The 20132-nt window shown below is 39.1% G+C and overlaps 1 protein-coding gene across 2 annotated transcripts in view; it reads left to right on the top strand.

Moving 5' to 3' along the window:
* ZNF366 (zinc finger protein 366) overlaps positions 1-20132 on the top strand; it is a 311266-nt gene that overhangs the window by 212151 nt on the left and 78983 nt on the right. The gene's annotated exons all lie outside the window — the stretch shown is intronic.

The raw sequence follows: 20132 nt of genomic DNA, 5'->3' as shown, positions 1-20132 counted from the left end.
CACACACACACACACACACACACACACACACCTTATAGACTGGATCAGAATGTTTCTTGTGTCACTTTAGTAGCTCCTTGCTGCCATGTGTAACTCCATACCCCATTTTATTTTTCAAACTGTGATGAAATGAAGACATTAACTCTAGGATGATTTTCTTTTGCTACCATTAATGTCTACAAAATTGCTAGTGGTGAAAATGGACTGTTGTCTTTATCTCAGGGCAGACAAAGGACATGACAACCAGATTCAGAGAAATGGAATAGACAAAGGAGATCAGAAATTTATAGAACTGAGAAATAAAATTGTATTAGGGAAGAGCATAGGGTTAAATTTGAATTTTTGCAGAATCCACTTAACCACTTAACCTTTACTTGGTTTCGTGGAGCTTCCACTAACCCCTGTGCTCGAAGGGCAGTCTTCTGATTAACCAAACCCAGATTCTTCCTGTGTTTGTACTCAGACCTTGATAGCATATGAACATGTTTTGATTACCATCAAACATCAAGGATTATTTAGAATAAATATTTCTCACTTTCTCAACAATTTACATGGAAATGGAGTTTTGTTTGGGAATGGGGAACGAATGTAAATGGGGATATCTGTATGAATACTGAAAATCCAAGCCAAAGAGAAGCTCAAGTTTGTTCTGGACTCAAGGCTGCAATATAACTTTCTTGCTTATTCAAATGATTTGCAACTGTGTAGGGCTTTATAGTTTACAAATGCACTTTCAACTACAGTATTTATTACATCCTCACATTAGACATTTGAGGTAGAGAAGGGAGGGATTAGACCTCCATTTCACAGTGGAGGAAACCAAGGGTAAGGAATTTCTACATGGTTATGAGGCTGGTATATTGTGGAACCAGAGCTAGAGCACAAGCCGTTTCAAATGAATATAATTCCATAAAGAGCTTACTCCTACACTACTGTGTATAAAATTGGAGCAAGACTCAGAGAAAATTTATTATATTTTCTTGAGCATTATGTTCACCCAATTTTATGACCAGCCTTAAAGAAGCCTGCAAGGTAGCAATTTAGCTTCTTCTTGCTAATGCTTAAGGGTTTAGATACTGTCATCAGCCTACACAGGCTTCACCACTGAATCTCTATAAGCTTCAGTTTGCCCAACTCTAAAATAGAGATAATAATTATACCAATGTCATAGGCTCTTTGTCAAGATTTAATGATAAAAAATATATATGTGTGTGTGTATATATATACATATATACACACACATACATATATACACAGACATATATACATATATATAATATCATCGGGAAAGTCATGATGCGTTTTTGTATTGAAAAACATAGAAAAATACATTGTGACTTTCCCGACGACCCAATATAATATATACGAGGTTGGACAATTAAGTTTGTAAACTCATCTAGAAAAAGTGCTACATACCTCATTGCTGAATATCACTATGGTCACCTTTGAAGTACTCCTCTTGGGAAGCTATGCTACGATGCCAGCACCCAGTTCACCCTTCAAAGCAATTTTGAAACTTTTTTTCTGGAATGGCCATCAGAGCTGTGTCGTATTACCCTTGATGTCATGAATGTCAACAAAATGTCTTCCTTTCAATAGTTCTTTTCTCTTTGGGTAAAGAAAGAAGTCATTAGGGGCCAGATCAGGTGAGTAGGGAGGGTGTTCCAGTACAGTTATTTGTTTACTGGCCAAAAACTTCCTGCTGTGTGAGCTGGTGCATTGTTGTGATGCAAGAGCCATGAATTGTTGGCGAAAAGTTCAGGTCATTTTCATCTAACTTTTTCACACAGGCTTTCCAGCACTTCCAAATATTGGGTTGTCGGAAAAGTCATGATGCATTTTTGCAACGGAAAACATAGAAAAAATACGTCATGACTTTTCCGACAACCCAATAGTAAATTTAGTTTGTCCAGTTGGTACAAATTCATAATGAATAATCCCTCTGATGTCAAAACAAGTTTAGCAACATCAGTACAACAAGTTTGCAAACTTAATTGTCAGACCTCATATGTACTGGGGATGACAAAAAAATGTATACACATTTTAAGAAAGGAAAAAAACTATTAAAATTGTAATACTCTATATACCGAAAACAAAAGATGAATACAAGTCATGTTTGACTTCTGCAATTACAAGAGGTGCTCAAAATGATTACCATCAGCGTCCATACACTTCTGATTATAGCGAACTATTGCTTGAGAAACATTGACCAAAGTGTCCACCTGTATACATTTTTGGCACCCCTGGTATATATCTATATCATCTATATCTGTATACATATATAATATATATGTAATATATGTAATATATATAATGTAATATGTATATACAATGTAACAAAGATTTAGCATAGTGCCTCTTTAAATATTAGCAATTATTCCATTTTTGGTTTTGTTTGGTTTGCTTTTCTTGTAAATCATTTGCCACTGTTTTGAAACTTCATTGGCTTAACTCTTTTTTTAAAGCTTTATTGAGATATAATTCACATATAATAAAATGCACCCACGAACACTGTATCAGGGTTTGGTTGCTCCATATTCTTACCAATACGTAGTACTTTCCTTCTTCTTTATTTTAGCCATTCTAGAGGGTCTGTATACAGTTGTTTCTCATTGTGATTTCAGTTTGCATTGCCCTAATCATAAGTGAGGCTGAGCATCTTTTTGTGTGCTTATTTGTCATTCATATGTTTTCTTTCATGAAGTAACTATTCAAACCTGCCCATAATTAACTGATTACTTGTCTTTTTATTATTGAGTTCTTTATTCTGGTTCTTTATCAGACATATGTATCATGAATATTTCCTCCCAGTCTGTGATTTGTCTTTTCATTCTCTTTTTATTTTTTAAATTTTTAAAAAGATTTTTATTAAAGCTGTAGCTAACATACAATATTATATTTGATTCAGGGGTACATTATAATTGTTCAACATTTATATACCTAGAAAGGGATGGTCACCATTATAAGTCCAGTAACCATCTGACACTGTACTATGCTATCACAATATTATTGACTATATTCCCCATACTGTACATATATCTCCATGACTTATTTGTCTTATACCTGGAAATTTAGACTTTTTATACCCCTTTACCTCCCCTACTTTTTAATTTTTCAATTACAGTTGACATTCAATATTATTTTATATTAATTTCAGGTGTACAGCATAGTGGTTAGACAATTATATAATTTAAAAAGTGATTTTATGATTGGTCTAGTACACACCTGTCACTATAAACAATTATTGCCGTATCATTGACTATATTCCCTATACCTTATTTACATCCCCATGGCTATATTGTAACTACCAATTTATACTTCTTAATTTCTTCACCTTTTTCACCCTGTCCCTAACACCTTCTCCCATCACCCCAATAAATCTAGTACCCATCTGACACCATACATAGTTATTAAAATATTATTCACTATATTCCTTATGCTACACCCTACATCCCCATGACTACTGTATAACAACCAATTTGTACTTCTTAATCCCTTCCCCTTTTTTCACCCACACCTCCAACCCCCATCCCATCTGGCAACCATCAAAATGTTTTCTGTATCTACAAGTTTGTTCCTGTTTTGTTTGTTTATTTTGTTCTTTAGATTCCACAGATAAGCAAAATCACAAAGCATCTGTCTTTCTCTGTCTGACATGCCAATCAGCACAATACCCTCCAGGTCCATCCATGCTACCACAGATAGCAAGAATCCATTCCCTTCCATAGCCAAGCAATATTCCATTGTATATATGCACCATCTCCCCTTTATCCATTCTTCCATCGATAGACACCCAGGCTGCCTACACATCTTGGCCATTGTAAACAATGCTGCAATGAACATATGAATATACACATATCCTCAAAGTAGCGTTTTGGGTTTTTCGGATAAATACTCTAAAGTGGGATTACTGGGTCCTTCTTTGTCTCTTCTTATAGCTTTTGTTTTAAAGTCTATTTGTCTGGGATAAGTATTGCTACCCCAGGTTTTTGTTTGTGTTTTTTTTTTCTTTTCCATTTTCATGAAATATCTTTTTCCATCCCTTTACTTTCTGTCTCTGTGTGTTTTTCAATCTGAAGTGAGTCTCGTGTAGGAAGCATATGTAAGGGTTTTGGTTTTTTATCCATTCAGTCCTCCTATTGTCTTTTGATTGGAGCATTTAATCCATTTACATTGAAAGTAATTTTTGACAGATATGTAACTATTGCCATTTTATTATTCATAATTTTGAATTTTTCTAACATTCCCTGTAATACTGGTTTGGTGGTGATGAACTCCTTTAGCTTTTTCTTGTCTGGGAAGCTCTTTTTATCTGTCCTTCGATTTTTTTTTTTAAGATTTTTATTGGGGTATTGGGGGGATGGGAACAGTGCTGGGGAATTGGGGGAAGGGGAACAGACAAGTTGCTGTCGTTTTGTTCTTCAGTCTAGTTGTGGAGGACGTTGCTTCATTGGCCCAAGTTGGCAGCATCGTTGCACTCGCAACGGGGGAAGCAGATCAGTCACTGGCTTCTGGACGGCCACTCACTGCGGCTGCTGGCTGCTCACGCTGGCTGCTGGCTACATACGGTAGCCCATGGCAACCCACTGCAGCAGAGGCTATAGCCTATGCCATGGCAGGCGACTCACAGCAGCCCAGCTCCAGGTCGAGCTGTTGTTCAGCATCTTAGCTGTAGAGGGCAGTGTCACTGGCCCTCATATGTGGGATCTGAACCAGGGCCATCTGGCGTCCCAAGCCAGTTCTTAACCATCGCGCCACTCGGCTGGCCCGGGAGCTCCCTTTTAAGTTGCTAGTTGTCTTTCTCTTGCTGCTTTTAGGATTCTCTCTTTGTCTTTGACCTTTGCCATTTGAATTATAATGTTTCTTGGTGTGGGCCTTTTGTGTTTATCCTGTTTAGGGCTCTTTGTGCTTCCCGGACTTGTATGTCTATTTCCTTTACCAGGTTAGGACATTTTTCAGTCATTATTTCTTCAAATAGGTTCTCAATTCCTTCTCTCTCTTCTCCTTCTAGTATTCTTATGGTGCGAATGTTGGTACACTTGATTTTGTTCTAGAGTTCTCTTAAGCTATCCTCATTTTTTTAAATTCTTTTTTCCTTTTGCTGTTCTGATTGAGTTTCTGCTACCTTGTCTTCCAAATCACTGATTTGATCCTTTGTTTCATCTACTCTGCTGGAACCCTTCTAGTGCATTTTTCATTTCAGTTATTGTATTCTTCATTTCTGACTGGTTCTTTTTTTTGGTTTCTGTGTCCTTTTTTATGCTTGCTATCTCTTTGTTGAAATTCTCACTAAGTTCCTTGAGCATCCTTATAACCATTGTTTTGAACTCTGGTAGGTTGCTTGCCTCCATTTTGTTTAGTTCTTTTTCTGGAATTTTTCCTGTTCTTTCATTTGGGACTCATCTTTTTGTTTCCTCATTTTGGCTGCCTCTCTGTTTGATTCTGTGCATTAGGTAGATCTGCTACGTGTCCCTGTCTTGGTTGGGTAGCCTTATGTAGTAGGTTCTCTGTGGGGCCCTGGAACAGTCTCCCTGGGCACCTGCTCCAGGTGCTCCATGAGCGTCCTTTGTATGAGTTGTGTGTGCCCTCCTTGAGCCTTGATTGCTATTGGCATGTCAGTGGGTGGGATTGACCCTCAGGCTGATTGGCTGTAGGGTTTGGGCATGTCCACAGCTTAGCAACTGCTGTGCAGGGGGCTTACCCTACTGAGCAGGATTCACCCCAGTGAGCTCTGGTGCTTGTTGAGACTGCCCTTTGTGTGTGCCACTTGTAGGGCTAATTGGGTGGTGGTCTGAAGCCAATCTTCAAGTATGTTGGTTCTGGGGCTTCCTGAGAGGGGCTCCGGTGCAGGCCCAGATCACTCACTGCCTGTGACCAGCTGGGGACTACCTGGTAGGAGCTACAAAGCAATCTGTGGTGTCTCGCTGCCTGTGCTAAACCTAGAGGCATATGGGAGACGCCACGCTGTGAACCAAGGATGTCCTCCACCATTACTGGGCCTGAGGTGGCTCTGCAAAAATCCAGGACACTCCAAGGTCTGCTACCACCTGCCAGCTCCCTTAAGGTTGAGCCACTGATAGAGCCTCTTGCAGTATGCAAGCCGGGTGAGAGAGGGTCTCAGGTAGTCACTAGAATGGGAAGAGTTGTGGTTACCAGTTTAATGTAATTTCTGGTTTGGTGCCAGTGCTGTGCCTGGAAAAACTCAGCAAAAGTCTCAGAGCACACCAAGACCAGTCACTGCCTACCTGGGGCCTTCCAGACTCAGATAGTTTTCCAAGAAAGAGTGCAGACAGTATGGGCAGGGCTGGCTGCTCATGAGAAAGCGCCTCCGTCATTGAACAAGTTGGGTGGGACAGGATCCCAGTGCAGGTCACCTGGCCAATTAGATTCAGATTTGGCCAGAAGCATAGGGGGCGGGTGTAACACAGGAAAGATAGTGCACGCCTTCCAGCTGCAAGGGAGGAAGACACCTCACAGGGAAAATGGCAACTGTCCTCCAGCCCTCACTCCAAGCCACACACCTCAGTCTGCTCCCCATGCACCTCTGACACCCCTGAGTCACCATTCATTCACCGTAACCCTAGGTGAGTGCCTGCGAGTGAGTGAGTCTGTGCGCGGGCTGTTTAAGAGGACATCTGGGTGTCCCACAGTCTCTGTCCCACCTGGCCAATCAGAATCCCCATGGGTTTTCACAGCCAGGTATTGTGGGGGCTTCTCTTCCGGGCACCAGTACTCTGGGCTGGGGAGTCTGGTGTGGGGCTGGGGTCTCTTGCTCCTCCAGGGGAACCTCTGCAGTTAAGATATCCATCCTGATTCTCAACCACCACATGGAGATTTGGGGCCTGCATTCTGCATCTCTGCCCCTCCCACCAGTCTCAATGTGGCTCCTTTTTATATTTTTAGTTATAGGACTTCTGTTTGGATAGACTTCAGATGATTCTCCATGTTGATTGTTCTGTAACTTAGTTGTGATTTTATTTTTTATTTATTTATTTTTAATTTTAGCTGAGCCATCCTGCCACCTGTTGGCAGCTGTTGGCAGCCCAGCTCAGGCCACAAATCGAACCGGGGACCCTGTTACTTAGAGCTCACACTCCTGAGCGAGCTCTTAACCAACTGAGCCACTCGGCCAGTCCTTTTAGTTGTAATTTGAATGTGTTCATGGAAGGATGCAGGCACAATGTTTATCTTCTCTGCCATCTTGGATCTCCTATCTTTTCATTTTTTTAATGGTACTTCCCAAAGAATAGAAAGTTTTAATTTTGATGAAGTCCAATTTAATAAATTTTTTTCTTATAGTTTGTGTTTTTTTGTGTCCTAAGAAATCTTTGCTTATTTCGAGGTTGCAAAGACTTACTCTTGTGTTTTATCCTAAGTTTATAGTTTTCACTCTTAGATTTAAATCTATGATCCATTTTGAGTTAATTTTTGCATATCCTGGGAGGTTAGGATCAAGATGCATTTTTTTTTGCCTAGGGATACTCAATTGTTTCAGCACCATTTGTTGAAATGATTATACTTTCCCTATGGAATTGCCATGACACTTAAAAAAAAAATCTATTTGCCACCTACGTGTGGGCCTATGCCTGAACTCTCCACTGATCTATATGTGTATTGTTTCACTGAGACCAGCCTGTCTTAGCTTTATAGTAGTGAGTCTTGAAATAAGGCAGTGTAAGTTCTCCAACTTTGTTCTTCTTTTTCAAAATTGTTCTTGTTCATCTAGGTTCTTTGTACTCCTGTATAAATTACAGAATCAGCTTGTTGATGTCTACCAAAAAAAAAAAAAGCCTGCTGGGCTTTTTTTATTAATAAGAATTTTTTTATTTAATAAGAATTGCATTGAATCTATATATTAATTTGGGATTTGGGGAGAATTCACATCTTAACAAAATTGAGTCTTGCAATATCGAACATGGCATATCTCTCTGTTTATTTAGGTCTTTAATTTTTTTCAGCAATGTTTTCTAGATTTCAATGTAAAGCCATTGCGCATATATATATATATATATATATATATATATATATATATATAATATTTTCATCCTTTTACTTTTCAATGCTTTCAGTAGTGGGTTTTAAATATTTAGTCTGGAGTTTATAGTTATTTGCAGGAGGGTTGGTTTAATAGGAGCTCCTCAGACATTGCTGGAAGTGGAACCTGTCCTCATGGGAGATGTTTAGTTTCTACAAGCATTCAAAGAGGACCTTAGAAGAGATATGATGTTAGTCTTTCTTACAGATCATGTAATAACTCACTCACATGTGTATCTCTACAGTGGCTTTCCCTGTTAGTTTTTAAAGACTGCCTTACATTTAAACAAGTTAATTTCCTCTCAGAGCCCATTTGTCTACTTGCAGAAGAATGCCCACAGAATCCTCCCACCGGCTAGGGCTGGGCAGGCACAGCCAGGCTTCCAGAACAGCAGTCCTTTAAAAATGAGTCCCTGAAGGCAAATGCACACCCACAAGCTACCTCTCCTGTGTGCTGGGCCGGACTCTCCAGTGACTGCCTGGCTCCCCAGGAAGCCCGTCTCTCTGGGCACATTTTTGCTGCCTGGTAAATTGGTTCACCCTGCTGACAGAAGCATCGAAATTTACTCTAAGTGGGAGGAATTCAAAACAGCTCTCCTGCTCAAGGAACATTATCAGCCATCACAGACATGAGAAAGGGAAAGAAAGTTCAAATCTAATACAGCTAATAGAACCACTCTCTGGCAGCTCATGTTCTTCCCAGAACCCTGTATGCAGCTTTGAGGCTGGTTCTGATGTACAATATCATTAGACTGGTAAGAACCCACTCATTATGCCCTGTTGACATCTTTCCACCTACATTGATCAATGTAACACTTCCTTCTCCCAATCTTGTCCCCACTTCTACTATACAAGTATCACGTGGTTTTTCTAAAGGTTAGGCCTCGGGAGGTACACTGAGGGATGTCGTCCCCATTCCCAATGTGTAACCCCCAGTCTTTCCATCCCTCAACAAAGGAAAGGCCAATCATGATTTACTCTTTGAAGCACATGGCCACAGGCTGAACAAATGGGGGCTTTATTGAAAAAGAAGAAGGAAGAAGAATTTTCGAGCAGTCCATCAACAGCATCAACTTCACCTGAATATTCTTTATTAAACCTATTTTGATATGAATATTTTTTCAAGTCTCTGTTAGCAACAGACACCATGAATTTCATAATCCACTTGTTCTCACACCTGACTATACACAGTGATCATCTGGGGAGGTTTAGAAAGTGCTAATGTCTGGGCCCCTCCTCCAGAGAGTTTGGTTTAATTGGTCTGGGTCACAGCCTGGGCACTGGGATTTGTAAATGCTCTGCAGGCGATTCTAAAATCAGGAAAATTTGGGAACCATCATCATAGTCCATCATTATTTTACACATTCCACAGAGAAGAGAGAACCAGAAATGTAGTTGCAGTTAAAAGCTAATGTCAATAGCTTCAGACTGTCAATAACTGGTGTTTTTTATCTTCTGTAACAGCCTGCTATGTGTGCAAACAAGGTTAAAACTGAATGTTACTGTTCAGGAGAATCATCTGAACCCTCCCTACCCACCCCCAACCTAACTAGCACTACAAATTCACAGAAAACCTACATCCCTCTTTAGATCTCTCCTGTAGCTTGCTCAGGCAAAAGGGCCAGTCCTGATTCTAAATATCCCATGGAAAAGGAAATGTGGGATTTCATAACTCCTCTAGCAGGTCCTCCATTTTTTCCTGTCATTACTTCTGTTACTGCCACCTGACACCCTTGCTTTAAGGTAGGTGTTCGTGTGCTGTCGGCTACATGGATGCTTTTGCTGGCGGCAACAGCACTAGCTTTCAGCTATTATAAAAATAATAAAGTTACGTGTCACCAGGCACCCCCTATGTCTTTTTATTCACTCTTCTAAATCTCTAGCTGAAAGAAAACGTGGAAGTTTTTTTTTGTTGTTATATGTTTGTTTTTACTTTTGTTTTGTTAGCTGATTAGACCTTAAGCCAGAAAAGCTTCCTTTAAAAATTGCTACTGATTTCTTTGCCTGTGTGGGACTCCAATGTCCCTTCTCAATTTTTCAAACATAAGGTGAGTAGGTACCTAGTATCCTGGAAGGTAAAATGTCATTTATGGCCTAAAGAATAAGTTTACTGCTCATGTCAAGGCCTTTGTTCTACAGAGGTCCATTAAAGTGTTATGATGTGATCCACAAAGAGTTAAAAAAAAATTATAGGGAGGGAGGTGAAGATGCCTTCTGGTAAGAGAGCGATAAGATCTCATTTATTTTGAAGTTCAGTGTGGTCCTGACTGAACTACACCAGCAGGAAAGGACATGGATGGCCCTCTCAGTGTAACTCACAGGGAGAAAGGAGCATCTAGCTCGTGACCTGTGCTGAGGACTAGGCCTGAATGTCCCTGTGAGCAGAGCTAGTCCATCTCAGCATGAGACTGAGGCAAGCTTGAACACCACATTCCCACCTCCCAGACATAAGGGGCTCAAAAAAAAAAAAAAGCTTATCTCAGAAGCCCCAGCAGAGGGCCCCACTTGGTCCATTTCCAACCCTGAATGCAGCAGTAGGAGGGGCGATGCAGTCCCCAACACAGCCTGCTGGAGAACTCTCTACATTCGCAGCCACTCTGAGCTCTTGAAATGTGGCTAGTCTGGATAGACATATGTACTATAAGTATAAAATGCACACTGGATTTTGGAGATTTCATAAAAAAAAGATTGTAAAATATCTTAATTTTTATATTGGCTGCATGTCAAAATGATAATATTTTGCATGTAGTAGGTTAAAAATACATCACTGAAACTAATTTCCTCTTGTTATGGCTACTAAAAAATGTCCAATGACATATTTGGCCTATATTTGTGGCTTGCATTGTATTTCTATTGGACAGTGCTGGTCTATATGATCCTATTCACTGCTGGAGCTATTTGGAAGCAGGTATTATCAGTTAGGATGCTTTTGTGTTCAAGTCACAGAAACCTTAACTCAAAGTGGTATAAATAATAGAGAAATGTATCTCACAGAGAAAACAGTCAGAGGCTGAGAAAAACCAGGCTTGTTAACACACTGGCCCAATGGCATCATTAGGACCTGGTGCTTCCCACTTCTCTACTTTACTCTCATCTGGCTCAGTTTAAGGTCAATATATATCTATGGAAGTCCCAAAAGCTGCATCAGACATTTTCAATGTCCAGGGAAAACAAAAGGGGAGTTGCCTTTTCTTATCTCTCTTATTAGGAGTGGGGGAAATCTTTTCTAGAAGTATTCCCTCTTGCTCTCATATCTACTTGATTAGAATTGGGTCACATAGTCCATGTAATTGGATACTAAATAGCTTGGATTAATTGGAAGTGAAATATCTGTTAGGGAGAGAGCGCCGAATCCTAACCACTAGACCACCAGGGAAGCTTCTGTTAGGGAGAGAAGAAACAGGACCATGATAGGAGGAACGGCTATTTTAGATCAAATAGCCCCCAATGTTCTCGGACAATTCAAGAAGAAGCACACAGGTCTTGCAAGGGCCACTATACATGCCACTATCATAACTGATTTGATTAAGTTTGAAACACAAAAGAGATGTTATTATTTTTATATCTCCAGACCACTGAAGCTTAATAAATAACTTTACATAAATAGGCAAAGCAAAAGCTCATACCTCACTGTGGGAAATGGAGAAAACATTCTATATTAATCAAGAGACTAGGATTTAATAATACCTTGCTGTGGCACCTGGGAAGCTCAGCTAACTCATCTGGGCTTCAGCTGGTTAACCTTTTAAATGAATGTCCAAAGATTCTGAGTCAGGATGGCAAAGTAATCACGTGACTACTTCTCCCTACTCTAATACAAACATATAGGAATGGTGATATCAAAGGAATATAAAACATTAAAAATACATGTCATAATCAGAAACAAAAGGAAAAATCTCTTTTTAAAACTGAAAAGAACAAATGTTTGGGAGGTTGAAGTCACCGGGCAGGTGGAAAGTAGGGTGTGTCCAAGTTCCTTTGGAAATGGAGGCCAAGTGAACTCTATGCGTTGCGGCAGACCAGGTTCCCTGAGTTAAGCAGAGAGCTGGGACAGCACCTCTGCCAGGGAACTGGGACTGAAATAACTCTGCCTGACCACCCAGTGGTGGCTAGACATGTTTCACTTGCCTAGAGAGAGGCACGGACTGGAACTAGAGCCTCTCCCTGCCTTCAGAGCCACTTTACCGTTGGTCCAAGGGCCTGTGGCTGTTCAGTTCCCGGGTAGCCCTAGGATTCATATCACTCTTAAGGTCAGCCTCAGGCATCTGAATTTTAACTAGGCCTGGGGTCTCAAGATTTCTTTGTTTATATAATGCCCCTCCCCCAGCATACATCTCCAAAATGTCTGTTTGTCTGTCTGCTTGATAGTTTACTAATTATACACACAGGCTATCATATTAGTTCATTATAAAACAAATACAAAAGAAATTTTAAAAGAATGGAAAAAAATGTAATAAACCATAGTTTCAGGTTTCCTGCTAATTATGATGGCCCCATTCTATCATGAGCTAATAACAGCTGGTATTAGTTGGGGTTTTCTTACATAGGGTATAAATTTGTATTTCAAATAGCCATCTTGATAGTGTTTAGTATTTTCAGTAGGCTTCTTTGCAGATTTGATTCGATTATCATTGTTTTTACTTTGTAATATGATTAAAGCAGTAGGAAAAATGCCAGCTCTGCCATTTTCTTGTTCTTTGCTTGAGCTTGCACTATTAATGCTCTATTTAACTTGTAATTTTTTGGTAGGAACCTTCTTAAGCCAAGTGTCTAAATTGTTAGTTGGCAAAATATAAGCGGCATTATGTTGCAATACACTGAAAGCCAATGAAGGAATGATGGTGTGAGGGTCAACCATTTTATGATGTGGGATTCCCATTTTCCCTTCAGGATAACTCTAGCCCTGTTTGTGACCTGTGACCATATTACATATGGACCAAGTGAGGGCACCAGTGTCATTAGGTATATTAATTGTTGATAAATCTAAGTTTCTTATGGGGGAGGATAAATATAAATAGCTTTGGAAGTTCTGCCCACCCTTCTTTAGAGAACAATGCATTGCATTTTTCATTGGCTAACTCAAGTATATCGTTGTTGAAGAGTCTGGCAAGAAAAGAACAGTTAGTTAAAGAGCCTCTCCACTTCTAACATATACGATTTCTATATGTCATCACAGGTATCTTGCCCAGTAGCTGACAGAGGCTTAAGATAATTCAATTTTATCTCAGCAGAGGGCGTCCCTTCCTTCTAGGAATGTGACAAACCCTTAGCAACAAAAGGCTACCTTCAGACCTGGGACCTATGAAAAGAGGTCATGGGAGCAGTCTCCGTGTCTGTGAGGACTGAATGAAGCTCACTCGTTATCCAACCTAACGTGCTCATGTCTTGGGGGAGCTGAGGTGCAGAGAACTGCTCAGAATTTCACAGTTAGCTGATGATTACACCAGGACCTGAATTCAGGCCTCCTACCTTTAGTGCACATTTGAGCAGTAGTAAGGCTAGCCCATTTCCATTTAATGTAAGTACTGATGTATTTAAGTTTTAACCTATCATCTTATTTCATGATTTCAATATGTCCTACCTCTTCTATGATTTGTTTTCTTTTGTTCTGACTTCTTTTGGATCGACTAGGATTTATTATTATTTTTTCCCCTTTACTCTTTTGAAAGATTTAAATTATGTCTTCTTTTAGTATTAGCTTAAAAACTATTTTTTCTTATTTATTATTTTATTTTTAACCTTGCATTGTTAACTTACTGAAATCAAATATAAATACTGATCTTTATTATTAGCCTATACAATTCAGAAACATATGAACACTTTAACCCCCTTTACCCACATCCAGCTCATTTGCTATTGTTGTCAAAATTTTAAATTATATGGAGTTTTAAATTCCACAAGATACTTGTATTGTTTGTTTGTTTGTTGTTTTTGCTCTTTATTTCTTTCTGCATCTCAGACTTTCCATCTGGATTATTTTACTTCAACCTGAAATATATCTTTAAGAATTTTCCAAATGCTCTCATTTTTAAAAAAGTCTTTATAACAGAGATTTTCTAGTCGATAACAGAGTAGGTAAATGCCGTTTTTGCCTTCTCTCGTGACCACATCAAATTTACAACTAAACTATAGAATAATCATTATTGAAAATTTACTGAAGTCTAGCTGAACCAGAGTTCTACAACTAAGGACATACAGAAGAAGCCACCTCGAGACTGGCAGGAGGGGCAGAGACATGAAACAGGCTGGTCCCACACCTCTTTGTGACCATTAAAAATTAGGAGGGACATCTTGACTGAAGAGGTTCCCCACCCCCGGAGGAACGAGGGTTCCCAGCCCAGGGTTCCAGTGCCAGGGAGAAAAGCCCCCATAACCTTTGGTCGTGAAAACCATTGGAGATTGTGGCTAAGTGAGATGGAAGGCAGCTGCAGTCCCAGGCGCTCCTTTTAAAGGGCCCACACACAGCTTTACTTGCTGATGGACTCACTCACTCTGAGCTCCAGCAGTGGAGCAGCAGCTCAAAAGGCACCAGGGACATATAGGAAGGATATGAATTGTCTGGCTTTAGAGCAAGGGCTGGAGGGGCAGCTTTCTCCCAGACAGAAGAGCTGGTGGAAGCCATTGTTTCTTTGTTGACGCAGGTGGCAACCATATCTGAGTCTTCATTAACCTGGCTAATGCTGTCCCTTTGCCTCACACTGGTGATTCTGGGACCCTGCCCCTTCCAAATTTCGGGCACACCCAAGCCACTTTCGGTGGCTTTTCCTTACAAATGGCCTGACTTGGCTTATGGTACAGACTTTCCTAAGATCTCTCAAAGGTTCATGAAACCCAAAAAGAAGCAGCATCTGATTTCAGCATGCCCCATATCTTTAGCTGAGCAGCCCTAAGCCCAGCACTAGTGGCAGCTGGCCTCAGTTTGTGGTTTGGCCTCTCGAGATACCTCCAAGCCTAGTGGAAGTATTAGCCATCTGTGGTCTGCTTTGTGGCTCATACCAGGTGGCCCTGGGCAGGACAAAGGCTGTAGCTAAACTTGGCCTGTAGTGGTACCCCTAGGTGGCAGCCCAGAGATGGCACGCTTACTGGCCAGCTTTGGATTGAGCTGGATCATTACCTTGTTGCCTCCAAGGACAACCCACCCAAAGGGCACACTGGGAATGAACCAGAGCCCTGCTAAAGTGAATCCTGCTCTGTAGGATCAGCCTCTGCACCACAACTCCTTCACTGTAGTCACAACCAGTTCTCACAACTAAATAGCCTGAGGGTCAATTCCTCCCACTGACATGCAAACAACAACCAAGACTCAACTACAACAGGAGGGCACACACAACCCACAGACAGCACCTGGAGCTCCTGGCTCTGGTAACCAGTGAAACTGTGCCACTGGATCCCACAGGACACCTACTACATGAGGCCACTCTACTAAGACCGGGAGACACAGGAGTCATACCTGATACACAGAAACAAACACAGTAAGACAGTTAAAATGGGGAGACGAAGAAACATGTCCCAAATAAAAGAACAGAGCAATGCTCCAGAAACAGAACTAAGCAAAATGGAGACAGGCAGTGTCTCAGACAAAGAGTGCAAAACACTGGCTATAAGGATGCTCAGTGATCTAAGGAAGAACTTCAACAAAGAGATAGGAAACATGAACATTGAGATATTAATAGTAAACATAAAAAGAACCAATCAGAAATAAAGGATACAAGAACTGAAATGAAGAATACATTAGAGGGCAAAATAAAAAAAATACATTAGAGGGAATCAACAGTAGATTAGACGAAGCAGAGGATCGAATCAGCGATGTAGAAGATAAAGTAGCAGAAAATACCCAATCAGAACAGCAAAAAGAAAAATAAATACAAAAAAGTGAAGAGAGTTTAAGGGGCCTCTGGAAAAACATCAAGCATACCAACATTCCCATTATAGGGGTACGAGAAGGAAAAGAGAGAGAGCAAGGAATTAAAAACCTATTTGAAGAAATAACTTCCCTAACCTGGCAAATGAAATGGATACACAAGCCCAGGAAGCACAGAGAGTCCCAAACAAGACGAACCCAAAGAGGTCCACACCAAAACACATCATAATTAAAATGCCAAAGGTTAAAGACAAAGAGAGAATCTTAAAAGCAGCAAGAGAAAAGCAGTTAGTTACCTACAAGGGAGCTCCCATAAGACTGTCAGCTGATTTCTCAACAGAAACTCTATAGGCCAAGAAGGTGTGGTATGAAATACTCAAAGTGATGAAAAGCAAGGACCTGCAACCATGATCACTCTACCCAGCAAAGCTATCATTTAGAATCAAAGGACAGATACAGACATTCTCAGACAAGAAAAAGTTAATGGATTCATCACCACCAAACCAATATAAGGAATCTTAGAGGGACTTGTTTAAGAAGAAGAAAACGATCAACAATGTGAATAATAAAATGGCAATAACTACTTATCAATCAATAATTACTCTCAACATAAATGGCTTAAATGCTCCAATCAGAAGATAGCATGGCTGAGTGGGTAAGAAAACAAGACTCTTACACATACTGCCTACAAGAGACTCACTTCAGATTGAAAGACACACACAGACTGAAAGTAAAGAGAAGGAAAAAGATATTTCATGAAAATGGAAACAAATGAAAAAAAGCTGGGGGTAGCAAAACTTATACTACACAATATAGACAAAATAAAACAAAGGTTATAACAAGAGACAAAGAAGAACCAAGTAATCCCACTTCTGGGTATTTTCCTGAAGAAACCCAAAATGCTACTTTGAGGGGATGTGTGCATTTATATGTTTATTTACAGCATTGTTTACAATAGCCAAGATATGGAGGCAACCTGGGTGCACCTTAATGGATGAATGGATAAAGAAGAGCTGGTACATATATACAATGGGCTATTACTCAGCTATAAAAAAGAATGAAATCTTGCCATTTACAACAACATGAATGGACCTAGAAGGTATTGTACTGAGTGTAGTAAGTCAGATAGAGAAAGACAAATGTCATATGATTCCACTTATAAGTAGTATTTAAAGAACAACAAAAAAAAAACCAAACAAATGAAACCGAAACAAACTCATAGATATATAGAACATTTCAACTGTTGCCAGTTGGGAGGGTAGTTGGGGGTGGGTGAAAAAGGGGAAGGGATTAAGAAATACAAATTGGCTGTTACACAGTAGTCATGGGGATGTAGTGTATAGCATAGGGAATATAGTCAATAATAGAATAACTATGTATAGAGTCAGATGGCACTAGATTTTGGGGGTGATAGATGGGAAGGGGATTGGGAGGTAGGCTGAAATAGGTGAAGGGATTAAGAACCACAAATTGATAGTTATAAAATAGTCATGGGGATGTAAATTAAAGCATAGGGAATATAGTCAATAATATGTTAATAACCATATATAGTACAAGGTGGGTACTAGACGGTCAGGGGGATCACTTCTTAAATTATATAAGTGTCTAACCACTATGCTATACACCTATATTATTTTATATTAATAAAATATATGAACTGTAATTGCAATGAATTGAAATAAAATGAATGAACTGTAATTGGAAAATTTAAAAGGGGGAAAAAAGGTGAAGGGGAATAAGAGGTTCAAATTTCCAGGTATAAAACAAATAAGTCATGCGGATGTAATGTAAAGCATAGGGAATAGTCAATAATATTGTGATAGTGTGGTATGGTGTCATATATAAATGTTGAATAACTATGGTGTACACCTGAAACTAATATAATATTGTATGTTAGCTATATTTTAATAAAAATCTTAAATAAAAAAAATAAAAATAAAATCTTTATATTTATTATTGATATATAATATATAAGATATATATTTTATATGTATATATATATATATATATATACATATATTTACTGGGAATAGAATTCTAAGCAGGCAATTGTTTTCTTTCAGCATATTGACAACATTATGTTACTGTCTTCTGATGTCCATTAGTGATTTTTAGAAGTCAGCTATCAGTTTAACTTCATGTCTTAGAAGGTAATACATCCTTTTCCCTATGGCTGCTTTTAGCATATGGTATATATACATTTCAGTTTCTTTGGGTTCTTATGGTTTTACTATGATGTATCTGAGAGTGCTGTGTAGATATACTGTGTAGAAACTAGTTTGATGTCTTTCATTAGTTCTGAATATTCTCAGCTATTACATCTTAAATCATTACCTTTGACTCTCTCTGCTCTTCATATGAGAGTCTCTCTCTCTTCTTCAAACACAGTAAGGTGGTTTTATAATTTGTGGCTAATAATTACAACAGACATTATCTCCAGTGCTTATGGGCCTACTTGAATTGTCTGTTGTTTCTGCTGGTTCTTGCTCAATATGTTTTGTTTCCCTGTAGGACTGGCAACGTTTGACATTGTGGTGGACATTATATTTTAAATATTATTTCTAACAATTATTTGGCACTTAGCGTAATAGCATCTTATTCCAAAGAGATTTTCATTTGCCTTAGCCCTGAGGTTTTACCAGTCAGGATCCATCTCAAACCAAGTTCAAGGCTTGACGTTCCCTGGACCACCCAGATGCCCCAAAGCCAGAAGGAAATTCTTGGCAGGGATTGATTTACAGGTGATTCACCTCACCTGAAGCTGTAACTCTTTGGGATCCCGGTTTAAAGTAGAGGTGGTTGATTAGAATCCCTACTCCTGGTGGGTTGCAGGTCTTGCCTTTTGCCCACTGGTCCCAGGAATTTGTTGAAAGTATAGCTCAGTCTTACAGTTGTTTGTTTAGGATTGGCACTGCCCTTAAGGCCAAATCAGATTTGAATATCAGTCTTGTTCTCTGGGTTCTCCTCTTTTAGATTTTGGCTTTTAAACTCCTCACTACCTTGTTAACATTTTGATGCTTCTAAGAAGATTGGTTTTTTCTTTTTTAATATTTCACCTAGTTCTTGAGGTTTTCTTAGTGGGAGGGTTGTTCTGAATTTCCTAGTCACCAATTACTGGGAGTAGAAGTTACAATTTATCTATTCATCAGAGGAAAGGAAATTTTTCATAGTCTTCTATTTCTACTTAATATTTATCAATTGTTAGTCTCTATAAGGTGCTTTACATATGTCAAGGATATAATATATCCCATAGAACCAAAACTTATTACATGGCACTCATCAAACCCTTCTAAAGAACCCAATCTGGCATGATATGAAATAGTTCGTAAGACAATTTTAAGTCATGACTACTTCTGGCTTTTGGGATTCAGTATAATAAACTTGTACTCCATTAATTCATAAAAATATAATGGAAGATCCAGTGATCCATATATAACATATACATAATAGCATATTCTGCTAAGGGCATGTGCTCTTCCAACTATCTTAGCCTCTTTTAGATGTTTTCTCTATCCTCATCTTCTCGTTGAGGCTTTCCCTAAACATCCTATTTGAAATCGCAAACTCCCCCTCATTTCCACACTTCTTAATCTCCTCCAATCATTCTCTTTTCTCCATCATCCTCCATCATCATACATACAATATATTATGTATCCTGGCTCTATTTATCAGTCCTTCTCCAATCTTGATAAATCTTCTTAACCTCAATTCCTTGCTTTCTCTAGATATAAAATAGGATTAAGAAAATTATCCCACCATTCCTCATGTGAATATTTCACAGATAGGTGTGGTGCTAGATCAGAAAGTGATTCTAAAAAAATTTTTTTTTTAAAGAACCGACTGAAAATTCTAGAACTGGAAGTTACAATATCTGAAAATCTTTACTGGTTGGGTTTAACAGTAAAATAGAGAGAATAGGAGAAAAAAAAATCAGTGAACTTTAATAGTTCAATATAAATGATCCAATATTAAGAAGAGAGAGAAGAGAGATTGAGAAAAGTGAGTGGATCCTCAGAAACCTGTAGAAAATATCAAAAGGTCTAATATATGTTTATATGTAATTGAAGTCACTGAAGAAGTAAGAAAATGGGGCAGCAAAGAATATTTGAAAAAAGAACAGATAAAATTTGGAGAAAGAGTTAAATTTACAGATTTAGGAAGGAGAGCAAACCCCACACAGAATAGATTCAAACACACACACACACACACACACACACACACACACACACACACACAC

The sequence above is a fragment of the Hipposideros armiger genome, unplaced genomic scaffold (assembly GCF_001890085.2).
Source record: "Hipposideros armiger isolate ML-2016 unplaced genomic scaffold, ASM189008v1 scaffold_432, whole genome shotgun sequence".
Taxonomy (NCBI): Eukaryota; Metazoa; Chordata; class Mammalia; order Chiroptera; family Hipposideridae; genus Hipposideros; species Hipposideros armiger.
The sequence above is the reverse complement of the archived record's forward strand: the minus strand, read 5'-3'. Positions and strand labels throughout refer to the sequence as shown.